Source organism: Podarcis gaigeae (assembly GCF_964106915.1).
Source record: "Podarcis gaigeae genome assembly, chromosome: 9".
NCBI classification, from domain to species: domain Eukaryota; kingdom Metazoa; phylum Chordata; class Lepidosauria; order Squamata; family Lacertidae; genus Podarcis; species Podarcis gaigeae.
The window spans coordinates 21,603,217-21,621,070 of NC_139685.1; positions in this window are offsets into that span (position 1 = coordinate 21,603,217).

The window sequence follows — 17,854 nt, forward strand, 5'->3', positions numbered from 1 at the left end:
TCCATTGCTATACAAATGAACTTCTACTTTATCCTTGAATGTGGGGGGTTGCTGGCTGCAATTTTAAAAAATATCCTGCAAGGAAGTTCATAGTGCATATTGCTGGACAATTATTTCCAGTGGATTAATTTCAGCAAGATCTAAAGAAGATGGGAGCTGATAGCACTTAATCAAATTCAGCGTGCTGTCTGTCAGCTTGCAAATTCCTAGCACTTCCTGACATCTTAGGACATTCTTGTGCCCCTGATGCCTTAATTTGGGAGTCACCACTGTGGTGCCTGTGCATCCACCAAGGCCTTCACTTGCACCCACACGGTCCCCTCCCCCTACTGAAATTAGGCTTGAAAGAAGCATCTGTTGCAACTCACACAAACAGGTTATGGTGTGTGATTGGTTGCCATGTATGTTGCCCCCATTTGGCTTGAAAATGTCCCATTGTCCTTCAAAAGTTGGGGATCCCTGTCTAATTTCTGTAGTTGCATGTGTGTGAGAGAGGCATATCTTCATGTTTAAACTCGACAGAACAAGATGTACTTTTACCACATCACATGATCTGGCAAATTAGCTCCACCAACCCACACTGTTGTGAAGAATTCCGTTTTGAAGCCATTGCAGATTCTCTGGATGGGTAAAATGAGCCCAAGAGAGCTCTTGAAAAGGTCAGCGGTTGTTCTCTCAAGTATCCCCAGGACAGCAAAATAGAAGTGCCCTTTCACTGTTAGTCGGGAGAAAATAGAGGTGGACAAACGTTGAAAAAAGCAAAACAGAGCTATAATGGAGTCACAGCTAGGTCTGCTGCCCATTTATTGGCTTACTTTGGCTTGTGGTTGCGTCTGCATAATCAGAGTTTGTTTATTGCAGTATGATGTGCATCCCAGGGTGGGATGTTAGGGGTGGGATATTTCCTCTGGTGGGGGGGACACCATGATCTTCTTGGGATAGTTTGTCCCCCTTTGGTCCACGCCCTGCACTCAGCTCTCACCTGAGGCTCCTAGAAGCTGTCAGCATGCGACAGCAGCCACACCCAGGGAAACAGCTTTGACTGGCTGGCTAAACCAAGTGAGGGTGGCCCTTGGTGAGTCAGAGACATCTCCTGCATATGAAGACAGGCTCTGGCGGATTGAGTGGACAAGACTGATAATGGGTCCAATGGTTGAGAAGACCTCTCCTCCTCCCAGAGGGAAGGGTTGTGAGTGGGAGGAGCTTCCCACAGTGGCAGGGAGATGTATCCAGCTCCCTGCCTCTGATTGCCTCTGCTGCTGCAGCTGAGCCTTCCAACCGGCCAATAGGGCCAGCTGGTGGGTGGGGTTAGCTGCATTTAAGCAGCTGCGGCAGCGCTCTGTTCCCAGTCGGTTCCTGCTTGCATCGGATCTCCTGCCCTCCCTCCCTCCCTTTAGGTCAACTTCCTCTGCATATTGACCTTGCTATGGACAAAGTTGGTTGCCTTGGTTGCCCAAGGGGCCTGGTAGGACTTTTTTCTCCATTGGGCAAATTGGCACCAGCATCTTGCTTTGTTCACCTACCTCGTAGCAACTCGTCACAACTTCCTGGTATTGGCGGCTAGGCATTGGAATGTGTGTACTGTGTTGGAGAATTGGGTGTGGCCATCATCTACACCTCCTCTTTTGGGTATTCCGTTAAAAAAATCTGGCGGTCATGGATCCTGTCCGATGCCCTGCTGGTGGCTAGGGCCATGGCACGACCCCCGGTGATGTCATGGAGAAGCTTCCAGTTGTACATCAACAAGCTCCTCCCACTGGTTGTTAACCCCTGAAATGACTCCCTGCTGTGCGGGGTGGGGTCATGTATTGCTGTTTTATCCACTGCCTAAGCCAATGCCATTCACATGCTGTAACCAATAAAGTTGTGGCCTAATTTTGCCCATTAACTTAAAATAATGTGTCTTTGTGTCTTATTATAATCCTATGCAGGTCCTCGACTCACAAGGCAATTTCTGCACGAACTGTAAAGGGAAGTGAGGAGCAGGTGGGGTTTGTCAATCAGGGGAGAGAGGCAATCTAGGAGAAGGAAAACTCTGATCCTAAATCTCCCCTGCCATGTGGGATGTCTTCAGGAGAAGAAAAGGCTAAGGAGCAAACGCTACACAAATCTTAGGGAGTGGAGTCTCTAAGATGGTTGAACTTGAAGCATGGGAAGTCCCAATAAAAATTTATAATTTGGCAGAATATTTGGACTATATGATATGTATTTGTATAATTTGGAATATTTAATGTGATTTGATTGAATTGTTAAAATGGAAAATTTAATAAAAAATTATTATTATTATTTTAAAAAGATGGTTTAATGGCACCTTGTAGCCCTCCAAGCTGGTACAAAACATATTGCTCTGCACATACACACACACACAGGATTTTTCTCCAACTTTTACCTTAGCAATACTTTAGCAGTTTTGCATTTTGATATACTGAGAGTGAGAGAGAAACCAGGAAAAATGTTTTTATGATTCACCCTGGTATTTATGTTGTGGGAGCAAAGTAAATGCTAATGTGTAGATATGTATTGTGTTCTAAAAAAACTGATATGCCACTTCAATCTCATAGCCCTCCCTTTCTGCTCCAGAAATGCTTTGAAGAAAATGTCTCCTGGAATACTTGTTCAACGACACATGCAGGATATATTTCAACATTTAATGTGGAACAATCATTTCATTGCTGATTTGCCTATTTTATTTACAGGCATAAATACCTCATAGGCACTCACCAGTGGGATATCAGTTTATATTGCCTATTTTCACTAAGCACTACTACAGATTGTGAATAGCGGTGAAGTTTGCTCAGGGGACATCTGTCTAGCCAGTTACCAGGAACATCAATGTGTGTTCCTTTCTCTTCAGTAAAGACACGTTTGTGATTTATGTGCCCATTTTAAACTAGGGATTTTAAAAGCGACACATAACTGCATGATTCAGGCGAAGAGCCAAAATAAACTCCATATCCACCTGATGAAAAATATGTAGAGTTGAAGACCCTTAACTATAAACTTTAAAAAAAGAAAGTTCATGATTGCGGTCCTCTGTGGAGAGGGGTTAAGATGGGAGAAAGGACCCATAAAAAGTCAACTTGAATCTTTGGACTGAATCCTTCTTTTCAGACTCCCTTCTTGTATGGCCCTTGAAGATGCCAGCACCAGCAGAAAGATATACTATGGGGATGGAAAACTTGTGGCTCTTCAGGCATTCTTAGACTACAGCTCCCATCATCCCTGGCCTTTGGCCAAGCTGCCTTGGGTTGATGGGAAATGAAGTCTAATAACATACAAAGGGTCTACTAGTTAGTGATAGTATCTGTTCACCATGGTGTGCAACTACAAATGCCTTCACATATTTCAGACCTCACTGTAATTCTGTATTCTCTCCTCAGTGGGCCTGAGTGCTATTTAAAATAAAGAAACATGCATCATCAAAATAACAACTCCGGCAGATTTGCCAGGCTGCCCCCAAGACTGAGGCAGTTACAAGAGCAGTCCAGTCAAAATTGTGATGCATTTTATGCTGTGATTTCCACAGCTCAACTGTGGTGAAATTTATTCATGGATTTATTAAATTTCTACCCTGCTTGCCAACCCAAGTTCCTGAAGCAGTTGTCTAAATGAACAGATTTAATCCACTATTCAAAGACTATCCAAAGTGGATGAACTCAGATACAGTGGTGCCTCGCAAGACGAAATTAATCCGTTCCGCAAGTCTCTTCATCTTGCGGTTTTTTCATCTTGCGAAGCACGGCTATTAGCAGCTTAGCGGCTATTAATGGCTTAGCGGCATAGCAGCTTAGCGGCTATTAACGGCTTAGCGGCTTTAAGAAATAGGAAACAAACTCACAAGAATTCGCAAGACGTTTCGTCTTGCGAAGCAAGCCCATAGGGAAAATCGTCTAGCGAAGCGACGCAAAAACCGAAAAACCCTTTCGTCTTGCGCGTTTTTCGTTTTGCGAGGCATTCATCTTGCGGGGCACCACTGTAGGCTTAAATCCAAAGCCTGCCGTTTAATTGGGTTGTAGGTTTAATTTATTTTATTCAGCCCTAAGAAATTATCTAGTGCAAACCACACTTTCTTTGCTTTGACTAATATATATTTTGCACTTTTCCTAAGTATCTGTTCACCATGGTGTGCAACTACAAATGCCTTCACATATTTCAGACCTCACTGTAATTCTGTATTCTCTCCTCAGTGGGCCTGAGTGCTATTTAAAATAAAGAAACATGCATCATCAAAATAACAACTCCGGCAGATTTGCCAGGCTGCCCCCAAGATTGAGGGTGCCCGGTGTGTGGCATGCACACAAGATATCGTGTCATCTGGAGGAGCCAGAACACTCCGGTGGAGCTAGGTGCAGCGGCAGAGCAAGCCGATCAGGCAGAGCCAGCTGCCCAGGGGGACAGGGCCACCCACCCACGGGGGCACCGCGGGGCCGCTGAGGAGTCTGCCTGCCTCCTCCCACTCAGCTACCCTACAGCTGAGGGGGAGGCAATGGGCGGACTGTTTGGGACAGCTCGGAGCCTGCGGGCACTCAAGCCACCGCGTCACTCCCAGGAGAGACGCATGGCTCGGGCGCACTGCAGGCCCCGTGGTGAGTGGCGCCCACCATTTTGTCATCTCCCTCTGGGCGGACCGCACCTACCGCCCGCCCCCCCGCCCCCGCCTGCTACAGGCTAGGTGCTGAACTGGTGCCACTGTGAATGATGCAGAGGAAGCCAGGCAGACCAAAGAATAGGTTGAGCCAGAGCCAATCACAAGCAGAGTCAACTAATTCTAGTTTTGTCCATGACCTCCACCCTGCTTAATTCTACAAGGGAAGCACCATCTACACCATGAAGAGAATGATCATATATGGATATCTTCCCACAACATTCCTCCAGGGTCCATGTCCTTGTTGTCTAATATTCATAGGGAAGCCACTAGGAAAGATCACCAAGAAGTTCAGAGCAAAGGGTCATAGGTGTTTTCCAATCCTTGTTTTCTTTCCCCATCAACCTGTGAGTACCAGTCTCAAATCTGAGTGTCTAAGCTGTGGTTGACTGGATAGGAATGGGGAGATTTAAAAAAGAAGAAGGTGGGCCTGGTGGTGATTGAAATTTCCCATCATCTGAGAAAGGCTGTAGGACCTGTGATGGATGGGTCACCTGATTCCTAAAGAGCAGACTCTTAGAAAAACAGTTGTTCTTTTTATTCTCAATTTTGGTCTACTGTTCACCCTTCTTAGCAAATTCAATGCTGACCCTGATAGCCTCCTTGATAACCCATTATGATTAATATGGTTAGCCAAGGAGGCAGTGGGCAAGGCTTGTAACATCTGTCCATCTGGAAGTCTACCAAAGTCAACCTGAGCATTTTCTGGAAACAAATACTTTATATGTTTTTGTGTGTGAGAGAGGGTAGGGGAAACCCCTGAAGCTTTTAGTAGCTGGGGATAAGCCCATGCTTTTTCTTAGAACTTTATGTGCTATGTTTTAAAGTGTGTTGTTTGTTACCTATTCATAGCCTAAGGAATAGGTGGGTGGGAGAGGGGAAGGAAGGAATAGATAATAGGTAGATGGTTGGCTCTGTGAAAAGGAAACTCATTTCGGTCTGGAAAGCCCCAGATTTACATATAGTTCACATAGCCGTAGAGAAGCTAAATGAATTTGTGAGGTTTAGAAAGTTAATAGAAGAGATGCTTGCAGAGCTGTTGGTATAAAGTCTGTCACTTGCTTCTTAATCCACAGAAGCAAGTGATTACGGATTCCTATTCCATGCACATTGCCTCAGCTTTATCTGCACAGGCCTATCGTCTCAGCCAAGGTGTTTAATAGCGGATATGGTTATAAAGGTCTGTTGAGTCAGGGGGAATCAGCGTGCTCAAAGCAAACGTGGATCAGGTTTACTGAGTTTTTATCTGCTTTAATATTTAAAAATTAAAATGATGCTCATTATATGCAGCACTACATGCAAGTGGGTGCATATTAAAATGCACATGCAAACTAGCCTCAATTCTCTTAGGCATTTCCATTTTAAAACTACATTGTTGTCATTATGAAGCTTCCAGTTCAATCAGCCTTCACTTCATGAAGCCGTTCTTGACTAATAAATATGCAAAACATCTCACAGTCTTGCTCCAAGCTTGTGCGAGAATTCTCATCATATACAAAGGGACATGCACTCACCCTGGGGGTGGGACGGGGGTTACCCAGCTACTAGTGAACTAACTTATCAGCTAGAGGCAAAAAATGTGGTGCACACGGAGTCAGAAACATATTGCTTACTACTACTACTACTAATAAAAATTATTTATATCCCGCCCTTCTGGGTTCAGGGACACAGGTGGCGCTGTGGGTTAAACCACAGATCCTAGGACTTGCCGATCAGAAGGTCGGCGGTTCGAATCCCCACGACAGGGTGAGCTCCCGTTGCTCGGTCCCTGCTCCTGCCAACCTAGCAGTTCCAAAGCACATCAAAGTGCAAGTAAATAGGTACCGCTCTGGCGGGAAGGCAAACGGCGTTTTCGTGCGCTGCTCTGGTTCGCCAGAAGCGGCTTAGTCATGCTGGCCACATGACCCGGAAGCTGTACGCCGGCTCCCTCGGCCAATAAAGCGAGATGAGCGCCACAACCCCAGAGTCGTCCACGACTGGACCTAATGGTCAGGGGTTTACCTTTACCTTTACTTCCTGGTTCAAAAACCAGGCTCAGGATGGCTAACAACAAATTTAAAACACTTTAAAACACTTAATTATAAAAGCATCATAAAATACAGTATAAAAACATGAATAGCAATAAAATTCAAAATTTATAAATCAATTAGATAATCCCCAGGGCTAGCTGGTTGAATTGGTCCTACTTGGGCCAACAAGGAGGCCAGGGGAGAATTAGCTGTGGGGTCTCAGAGCAGGTGATCTTCATAAAAGGGGAGGGGGAGGGAAGAGAAGAGAAATAAAAGATCAGGCTGAATTCAAATTAAAGGCCAGGCGGAATAGCTCTGTCTTACAGGCCCAACGGAAGGAGGTTAAATCCTGAAGGGCTGTAGTCTCATGGGGCAGAGCATTCCACCAGGTCGGAGCCATCACTGAAAAGGCCCTGGCCCTGGTGGAGGATAGTCTTACTTCCTTAAATAAATCTAAACACAATATCATTGCATACTGCTGCCTTGAAACAAAATACGTCACGTGTGTCCCCCAAATGGTTAGAGAGTTCTAATACAAATGAGATTTAGGTAAATGACACTTCATTACAGTCTACAAGTCAACATTACATAATAGTAGTCAATAGCATCAGGTGGTTGACTGACTAATTCAAGCAGCCACATGGAGGGTGAATTTGGAAGAACAGTATTAGCCCAGAAAGGTACCCTACAACACTATTCAAGAAAGCTTGAAGTCAATGAATAAGACATTGGAGTTGATCTAATTGTCTCAACCTCCTCTCGGATGCGCAAGTTTTCCAAAGGCAGGGAAGTTTGCTTGTTTTTTTAAATGTGAGAAAGCATGCCAATTTTGCACATTTGAATTGGCCCGTATCTCCATATGGCTCCATCCACTGTGCTGCATTGACCCCTGCTTCTGATTTTGAGTGCCATTAAATCCAGTGGTTAAAGGTTTGCTCAAAGGCAAGGCCTTCATCAGCTCATTTGCTTCAGCAAAAACCATTCATCGTTTCCTCCTCACAAAAGCCCATTGTCCCACGGCTGCTGTTTTCATTCAGCCGCTCTCATTTTCTACTCAAATCTGCTCTTGTTTGATCGAAATAATGAGCATCCAGTTATCCCACTCATCTGCTCATTGCCACTAGGAGAGATTATCCTAGGAGGAAGCCTTTGGGGACCCATAGCCCTGAGGGGAGAATCGTACAAATGAAATGGCCAAGAGATTTGAAGACTGTAGGCTTCAGATAAGCACACACTACATGCGAGGGTTGAGATACATTTTCTTTCTCTTTTCCCTAAGGGGAACATCAACCTGGCTCAAAGCCCGGGATACGTTGTTAGACTTTTGTGAGCCTTTCATTGCCAACTCACCATGAAAATGAGCTGAGGAGGCACCTGTTTTCACCACTCTGCCCCTGTTGCGCAGTGTTCAGCAGGGTGGGCCATCCAGGTCCCAGAAATATCATATTGCATTGCTATGAGCCAGATGGCAATGTGAGATGGTTGGTTAGATGCCCAACTCACTCTGAGTGCCTCAGAGTGCTTGCCTTCATCTGAGTTTGTATTTTTCAATAAGGAAACATCTTTTGGTGAAATCTCTAGCTGGGCAACAGGACTTAAGAAAAACTCGGTGAGTTCCTTACCCTGTTCTCTGCCGCCATCAGTCCCAAAATACATATTTAAATTAGCAAATGAGCATCTTGATACTTCAAAACTGCATCGCAACATTCAGAGAAGTGCAAAAATCTGTTGGCTAACTCAGGTTCCAATCTGTACAGTAGTCTGAGAAGTGCAGATAAGATCATTTTGAATCGGGATTTGAAAAGACTTAGCATTTTGATCCCCGAGGTGAAAGAAAAATTCAAACACACTGTCCCTGGCAGTGAAAAATATAATAAACTAAATAAATGTCTTGCAAAGTTCTTTAAAAAATAATAATACTTTGAACATCTGGAAGGACTTTACATCAAGTCAGATATAAAAAGTAAAAGGGGCCATACTTTTTACCCCATTGAATGTTTTTGCCTGGCTGAAATATCCTTGATTGCCTTTTGGTTGCCTGCCTGGTGAGTAGAGGTGCATGTGGGCACATGTAGAAATGAACCTACTATAAAAAGGTGGCACTGTGATCAAACCACTGAGCCTCTTGGGCTTGCTGATCAGAAGGTCAGCTCCCATTGCTCTGTCCTGGCTCCTGCCAACCTAGCCATTCAAAAGCATGCCAGTTCAAGTAGATAAATACGTACCAATGCGGCGGGAAGGTAAACGGCATTTCCGTGCGCTCTGGTTTCCATCACAGTGTTCTGTTGCACCAGAAGCAATTTAGTCATGCTGGCCACATGACCTGGAAAGCTGTCTGTGGACAAACACTGGCTCCCTCAGCCTGAAAGCGAGATGAGCGCCGCAACCCCATAGTCGCCTTTGACTGGACTTAATCATCCAGGGGTCCTTTACCTTTACCTTTTCTTTTACTAAACTAAAGTAAAATTCACACTTGTTCCTTCCCCCACATTTGCCTTCTGATGGTTCCCTCACTGCAAGAAGCCAAGTTACAGGGAACCAGGCAGAGGGCCTACTTGGTAGTGGCACCCACCCAGCGGAACGTCCTCCCACCAGATGTGAAAGAGAAAAACAACTACCAGACTTTTAGGAGACATCTGAAGGCTGCCCTGTTTAGGGAAGCTTTTAATGTTTGATGGACTATTGTATTTTAATATTTTGTTGGAAGCCACCCAGAGTGGCTGGGGAAACCCTGCCAGATGGGCAGGGTATAAATAATAAATTATTATTATTGCCTCTGAACCCACTAACCACTGGCAGGCTACCCTGATGCAAATGGCTGCTTACCTGATCACAGGGTGGGTGGCTGTTGCAACCAGTTGTACCAGCCTCCTCCCCCTTGAGAGCAACATCAAGGTGAGACATGGAAGAATTTCCAGGCTGGCTGAGGGCTTTCCCGCCATAGCCTTATTTGACTCCTGGCCAGGCCAGGTGAGAAGGGCATGGGACCTTATAAAGGATGGCTGCAACTGACCCCATGGGCCATGGAGCTTCCTTCAGTGGCTTTGGAGAGTCATATGTGTAGACCTGTGGCTTGTGGATGAGTGGTTAATCCTGGGCTTGACCCTGTCCTCCACAAGGGAGGCTGTGAAGGGTATACACCCAGTGCCTAAGCAAAGTCCAACCTACATACAGAATCAATAAAGTTGTGGTCAATTTTTAAATCCCAGAACATTGTCTTGTCCAGTCTGTTCACTCTCTTCGCTCAGGCCTTGCTTCCTGGGAAGGTGAAGCCACTGCAAGTGTGGCCCTTTGCCTGAAAAAGATTCCCTGCCTCTGATCTAAGGAGCTCCCCCCAAATTAACAAATGATTCCCACAAGGTTCTTGCCCTTTATGAGCTGCTGGTGAATGGTCAGCGGCTGTCTGTTGCAGCGTTTGTTTCCTTCCTAAATCTGGGTTGTTGTTGGAAAGGATTGCTTTTCAAAAATGCTGCCATTGCCTCTCTGTTTATCGGCTCCAGGCTGTGTATGTCGACGCTGAACCTTAACAGCGATTCCAAGCTGCACTCGGTGACTTTTGTAAAATGTCACTGCACTTTGCTTCCTCGCCACTGCCGCAGCAACCGAGCGAGTGAACACGGCATGGCTAATTTGTGGTACATGGTAGCAATTACTCCAGTGATAAACGGGGCTGCACGTGCCACTTCAGATAAGACCTGAATTAGCCTGAATCTAAACCCTTTGGACATCCATCAATCCAAAGGGCTAGAGGTTCTTGGCAAGCGAGCCTAGGCTATTTGGTGTGCTCTGCTAAGGCAAAAAATGAGTGCTTTGCAAGACTAAACTGCAGCTGCATGGTACCTTGTTTGCTGTTACCTTGAAATTCATAGGAGGGATGCATAGTGCCAAAATCCAGGATTAGTAAAGGTTAGCATCTCATTTGAGATTATTTATGAGAGCCTCTAGTTCCGTTTCAGACCAAACCTGGCTGAATCCTCAGAGCTCTGAAAACAGATTATGGGCTTTCTTGGGATCAGCCCAGGCTGAGACTGTGGATGGCTGCATCCTAGTCTAGAGTACCAGACCATACACTTTATAGCACAGTGCTCCTGATATCAGCAGCCAAAGCTGAGAGCAGAAAGCAGAAAGCACTGCTCTGTGGCACAGGCAAAGGCAGAAGGCTAGACTCATTCTGTCTGAGATCTGAACCCAGAAGTTTCAAACTGTTTAGCAATCTCTGACATCTCCATTTCCTCTGACGTCTAAAGAATATACTAGTAGCAGCTCACTAGGAAAGGTCGCAGTCTCTGACTCTCTCGTCCCTTACCTATGCTGATGTATCAGGGGTTTTAAACTCCTGATCAGGCCCTGGCCTTGCCACTGGTGCTGTGTGCCACCCCTCCATCTCAGATGATTCAGCTTCTGCCATTCAGGTAGCATGGCATCTCCCTGGCTCCACAATCCATCTCCAGATTGTAAAAGGAGTTATGGATTGTGGAATCAGGAAGGTCCATCCTCTCAGATTCAAATGTATACAGTATAGCCCAGTCCACTGGTTACTTCTACTGTATGGTAGTGGAAGGGGCATGAAATGCATATGAGAGACTGAGACTGAAATCCTATACAAAAAGAATGGGCAACCTGTGGTCCACCACATTTTGGGGACTACAACTCCCTTCATCCCTGACCGTGTCTGGAGTCTTGAGGGCCACAAATTTCCCATTGCAGCTATTGACACTTAGCAGAGACTCTGTGAGTGGGTTCCATTCACAGTTCAGTAGCACTGACTTCTAAGTAGACACACATAGGATTGTGCTGAGAGACTGTTTATTACTTGGCTGAGATTTCCTTGTGGAGTGACATCAGAGCTATCATAATATTCCTATTGATGATGATAATGATGGTTTTGGCACATATTGTGCTATACCCGAAGTTGCAGAGAAGTGCTGTATTGACCTTTTCTACAACAGCTTTTTGCCCCTCTTTGAAAGATGGATTTAGTTTACTCCCTACAGAGAGGGTGGGAAACCAATTATTTAATACCTCAAGAGTTATCTTGTCACTCCCTCCTAATAAACGCTCACTTAAATGTATCCTGGTTGAGAAGCTAATAATGAAAAACACTCACGATAATTTATACTGATAGGTTGCACTTATGTGTGAGTCAGAACCTGCATCAAATCTGCTCTGTGGATTCCACAGACAAAATGAGTGCTCAGCTTTGCCTAAATGACATTTGAATAGAGCCAAGATTGCTAATTTAACAGAGGAGTCCAATAGGATCATAAAGCAGAAACAACAAATGACGGTCTATTTGACTAAACCTGATGTTTGCCATGGAACTAACAAGCTGGATTGGTCCATTATGATGCCTCTTATCCCCTTCTCTCCTGTTCAGCTAGCTATATTCCCACAACCATGTTTAGTTCCATGGAGGACACTCAAAAGCTTAAACTAACCTCTGCAGAAAAACACTATGCTTTTAAGATGAAAAGAATGTTACCCAGAAGACAGACAACCTCAAGTCATTCACGCAGATGAACAAGCAAGCACAGGGAAAATAAACACAGACTAGTTTCAAAGGAAACAAAAGTTGGAGACTAAAGGTAAACTCAGAAGAAACTTTTAAAAAAGAAACCAGTGTGACAAAAAGAGAAACCATTTGGAAATAATTTTGGAATAACAGTGGATGAAAATAGGAAAAGCGGAGTTTTAGATAAGAAGAGTATCCAGATAATGATTCAGCCGGGCTTCATATTCTCAGAGTTTAATAGCTTTGAAAGAAAGAGAAAGAAGGACTTGAATGCCTGATTGAACTGGTTTGGATGGACATTTTATTTTGGGTCAGATCCAATGTGGAGTTGCATTTTGCTTCAGTTTCTGAACAACAAGTGCCTATGATGGGTTTTGGGTTGTTGTTGTTGTCATCGTCGTCGTTGTCATCGCCATCATTTACTGAATTTATATACTACCCTATACCCAGAGGTCTCAGGGCGGTTTGTATAAAATGATCACAGTATATAAAATAAAATGAAAAGCAATAACCCAATAACCCCAAAAGCCACATTTTAAAAGGGTATGGGATGGGTTTGGGGGTTGTTGACATTTTGTATTTTGGCAGAACTAGATGACATTCATGGCATCAAAGTTCCTTTAGATAAGTCCTGGATTTATGGAGTCATAAAAAACTGAAGCTTCAAAAATACTTTGCTTTTCTCAATTCACATTAAAATAACAAGAAATTAAAATCACCGTCAGTAGTGGTCTGGTGAAGGAAGCAATACAAACCCCACTAAGTAAAACATTTTTCTTTTTCAACTGATGTGATTTGAAGTTACAAATTTAGCATCATGTCTAGTTTGGCTCTGGCAAAAGAAAGGGACCATTAAAACACTTAAACACAAAATCCAAGAATAAATGTCAACAGAGGAATACCATTGTTAAGTTGTGGGTGAACATATCAGACGACACAGCGATTCTTCAAACAGCTCTTGTTTATTCACAGGCCAGAACAGAACTGAACTGAAGGGTTCCGCCAGCCTGCTTATATAGAGCTCCACTACAATGCAACAGTAACCATTTTCTGTAACTATCCAATCACTGAACGTCACTTTCAATCCTTTATTTGCATATGTGGACCTGAGTGAAAACTATCTACAGTATCCCCCTGCTGGCCCAGGGTGAGAACTTCAGTACATAACAGCCATGGTTATGTGTGCCTTAGCTGCTTGCTCCCATTTATGCCACAACATACAATCAATAAAAGTGAATGGCTGAAGTGCACAATCAAGGGAGAATTTGGCCCAAGCTTCTGCTGCTGTTGCCACCAGGAAGGAGGCTGTCAAATATCTCTCCGCTTGTGTCTTGGTGCACAGAGGAATCTTGCTCAATTTTTTGAAAATGACCTTATGGGGCGCAGGGGGCAGGCACGATATTGCTAGCCAGGCATCAAGAACCCTCTGCCTAGATAAATTTTCCAGTATTTGGAAAGGAATATGCCACCACCACCCCACACTTAGGAACAAGTCCTACTGAAACAGAGCTTACGCATTGATTTCATTATTTATAACACATTTCCACGTCCTTTTAAATGAATCGTCAGCAAGGCATTCGCCTCAATCTCGCCTGCGCTGTAACGTAAGGCAGCCTGGTGTATGATCTCTATTCCACTACTAAAACATGCTTTGCACGTCCTCCGATGTTCCTACGTTCCCCAAAGGATATTGTTTTCTTAATATCATATCAAAAAAGAAATCATGCAGTTAAAACCTTTACTGAAAGTTGGGCAGCAAATTCAAAACCATTTTCATCAGCCTTTACATAAACTTTAAAACACAAGCACACATTCTCTTAAGTCATTGTAGAGAGCAATGGAAGCACCTCCTTATATTTTTAATTGCTCTCCGAGTATTCTTTGATAAAGCCAACTTGCATTAATACACAGGACTGCAGGAGACGCTGTACAAAATCAGCAACAACTTTGGATCAAATATTTATTAGATCGTGGATGCAGCAAGAATCTACTGAGAGGTGTGCTCCCAGAGAGCATATTTTAGCTCTAGGCTTGAGAAACTCTTAACTACCATGGTGGTTTATTGGAAATGGAAGGTTTTGCAAGGTTAGGTTGCTGAGCTGTTACACAATCACATTCAATTAAGCAGCTGGAATTGTATTATCCAAGCACTTGGGACATACATGCGAGCAACTTTTTTTTAAAAAAAGGATAAAGGTTTAATAAAGCCACTGACAGAGAGCCTATGAAATTGCAAGCTGTGATGGCATAATCTCCATGGGAAGAGGTGCCTTTGAAATGATAAAACAAACAGCTTTCCCCATTCCATTTTCTACAACTGGGTCATGAAAGGACACTGTATCTCTGTTACTAGGCAAAGAAAAGAGCCCTAAGACATGAGGCTTGCCCACCTTCCCCATTCCTGATATTGAAAACTGAATGTATGTGTTTGTGTGCTTTAAAAAAAAATCAAAACATCATCATATTACATATACAGTTCACATCTGACTTGACAAAATGTTCAAATCTAAATGGGTATCAGATCAAATATTTATGCCCACCATACCCAATTGGTTATGTGTAACAACTCATGAATGAAAACATAACAAGGGTGTGTCTGTATTACTTACACCATGGGTAGGGAAGCTAAGGCCCAGGGGCCAGATCCGGCCCAATTGTCTTCTCAATCCAGCCCACGGACGTGTTTTTACATGAGTAGAATGTGTCCTTTTATTAAAAATGCATCTCTGGGTTATTTGTGGGGCATAGGAATTTGTTCATATTTTTTTTCCAAAATATAGTCCGGCCCCCCACAAGGTCTGAGGGACAGTGGACTGGCCCCCTGCTGAAAATGTTTGCTGGCCCCCTGACTTACACTAATCAATTAATAAGTTTTATAGCCAGTCCTCAGTGAATCCATGCCATAGACAGAGGTATTGAATGCCTCAATTTAAGTCTCTGTCCTATTATGTGTGTCACGTACAGTTCAAATGTCAAGACATAAGGAAAAGTAATAATGACTCGTAAGTCCTTAGAACAGGTCTTACATATTACTGAATATGAAATACCTCTAAAATTTGACTTGTAAATATTAGGGCAGCCTACTTTTCCCATTCTCAATGATAATTAGAAATTGCTTTTTTTTCCTCATTGGACCACATGTTTTCCCTCAGAGACATGCTAGGCTGCTTCGTTCCTGTGACCAGTGGATGGCACCATATAATTCTGGAATTTAGTAACTGTTTTTTCACATTACTAGAGAATTGGTAAAAATGATAGGATGCTTTTAAACCTCTAATTGGCATCTTTCCCCTAGGTATTTTGGTAAAAACCAATGCTACAGTAAAGTATTCAAAACCTATACTGTGTTTACACTGAATGTTATGATAATTTGGTTTTAAAACTGTTGGCCTATAGATTATTCATTGTGCTTTTATTACCCAGCAATGAAAGCAGAATCAGGCCAATATCAACTGAAATAGTTAAGGTGGAATACAATAAAATCCACTTCTGAGATACAATACTGCCCTTTTTATTGCAAAAAAGAAGTTTCTTTTACTGCAGACTTTCTGTAAATACTACAATATGCTTTGTCTCAAAGAAGATTAAACTTGTAAGTAAATATGTTCATTTGAGATGTCCTTTTTCACTGTCTATACAAGTTTCAAAAATCATTTTAATCCAAATTCTCAGCTTCTCCCACAATAACAACCAAGTGATAGATGGCAGTGAGTGAAATAAAGTTCTTATTACTCATCAAAATTGAAAATGAGGTTGAGTCAACTTGCCAATGACTTTCAAACTAAGCTGGAGCCAAATATTTGCCACTATAGCCCCTTTGGTCTTAAATATTGCTCTCTCTTCCTCCCTATGAAACCCATCCACATTTTGATGGCTGTATACTCTCCATGCTCCTCTGTGACAGGAAGGAATAGTGTGATCCACCAGGTGGATGCACAACCTCTGACAGAAAATAGACATCCACACTTAGTTAATGGAGTATGTTGTTGTTGTTTAGTCGTTTAGTCGTGTCTGACTCTTCATGAACCATGGACCAGAGCACGCCAGGCACTTCTGTCTTCCACTGCCTCCCGCAGTTTGGTCAAACTCATGATGCAGCTTTGAGAACACTGTTCAACCATCTCGTCCTCTGTCGTCCCCTTCTCCTTGTGCCCTCCATCTTTTCCAACATCAGGGTCTTTTCCAGGAAGTCTTCTCTTCTCGTGAGGTGGCCAAAATATTGGAGCCTCAGCTTCAAGATCTCTTTCCAGTGAGCACTCAGGGCTGATTTCCATAAGAATGGATAGGTTTGATCTTCTTGCAGTCCATGGGACTCTCAAGAGTCTCCTCCAGCACCATAATTCAAAAGCAGCAATTCTTTGGCGATCAGCCTTCTTTATGGTCCAGCTCTCACTTTCATACATCACTACTGGGAAAACCATAGCTTTAACTATACGGACCTTTGTTGGCAAGGTGATTTCTCTGCTTTTTAAGATGCTGTCTAGGTTTCCCCTTCACGGATCACTGCCCCCCCTTCATGGATCACTGCCATGCCATGGCGAAGGGGCTTGAATAACTCAGAGAAGCTATGAACTATGCAGTGCAGGGCCCCCCAAGATGGACAGGTCATAGTGGAGAGTTTTGACCAAACATGAGCCACCTGGAGCAGGAACTGGCAAGCCACTCCAGTATCCCTGCCAAGAAAACTCCATGGACAAAGACAACAGGCATATAATGGAGTACAGGTAGACAGCATCTTGCTTCCAACAATTTGGAATAGTGCTGTAAACATTGGCTGTCTGGGACTGCATCTTCTAGAGTGGAGAAGACATGGGCTGAATCTACACATATATTTAAAAAAATGCTTTTTTAAAAAATGTTTTAAAATATACATTGAATTTGCCATTAGCTCACCATCACCATCCAGTGTCACATTTGTATATTGCACTTAAAACACACTTAAAACATTTTATTTACAGCTGCATAGCTGAATCCTCTGCGAGTGCAGCTTTCTCCCAATTGAAGTGCAGAGTGTTTGAGGACCGGGACATTCGCTGGGAAACCAAAATGCTTGTAACAACAACAACAACAACAACAACAACAACAACATCAAAATATTATTTCTACTCCACCCATCTGGCTGGGTTTCCCAAGCCACTCTGGGCGGAATATTAAAAACAGAATAAAACTTCAAACATTAAAAACTTCCCTAAACAGGGCTACCTTCATGTGTCATCTAAAAGTCAGATAGTTGTTTATTTCCTTGACATCTGATGGGAAGGTGTTCCACAGGGCAGGTGCTGCTACTGAGAAGGCCCTCTGCCTGGTTGCCTGTAACCTCACTTCTCGCAGTGAGGGAACCACCAGAAGGCCCTCGGCGCTGGACCTCAGTGTCTGGGCTGAGCAATGGGGTTGGAGATACTCCTTCAGGTATACTGGGCCGAGGCCATTTAGGACTTTAAAGGTCAGTGCCAACACTTTGAATTGTGCTCGGAAACATACTGAGAGCCAATGTAGGTCTTTCAGAACCAGTGTTATATGGTCTCGGTGACCACTCCTAGTCACCAGTCTAGCTGTCACATTCTGGATTACAGTAGTTGCAATTTTCGGGTCACCTTCAAAGGTAGCCCCACGTAGAGCGTGTTGCAGTAGTCCAAGCGGGAGGTAACTAGAGTATGTATACAAAGCTATAGTACTACCAACCTTATG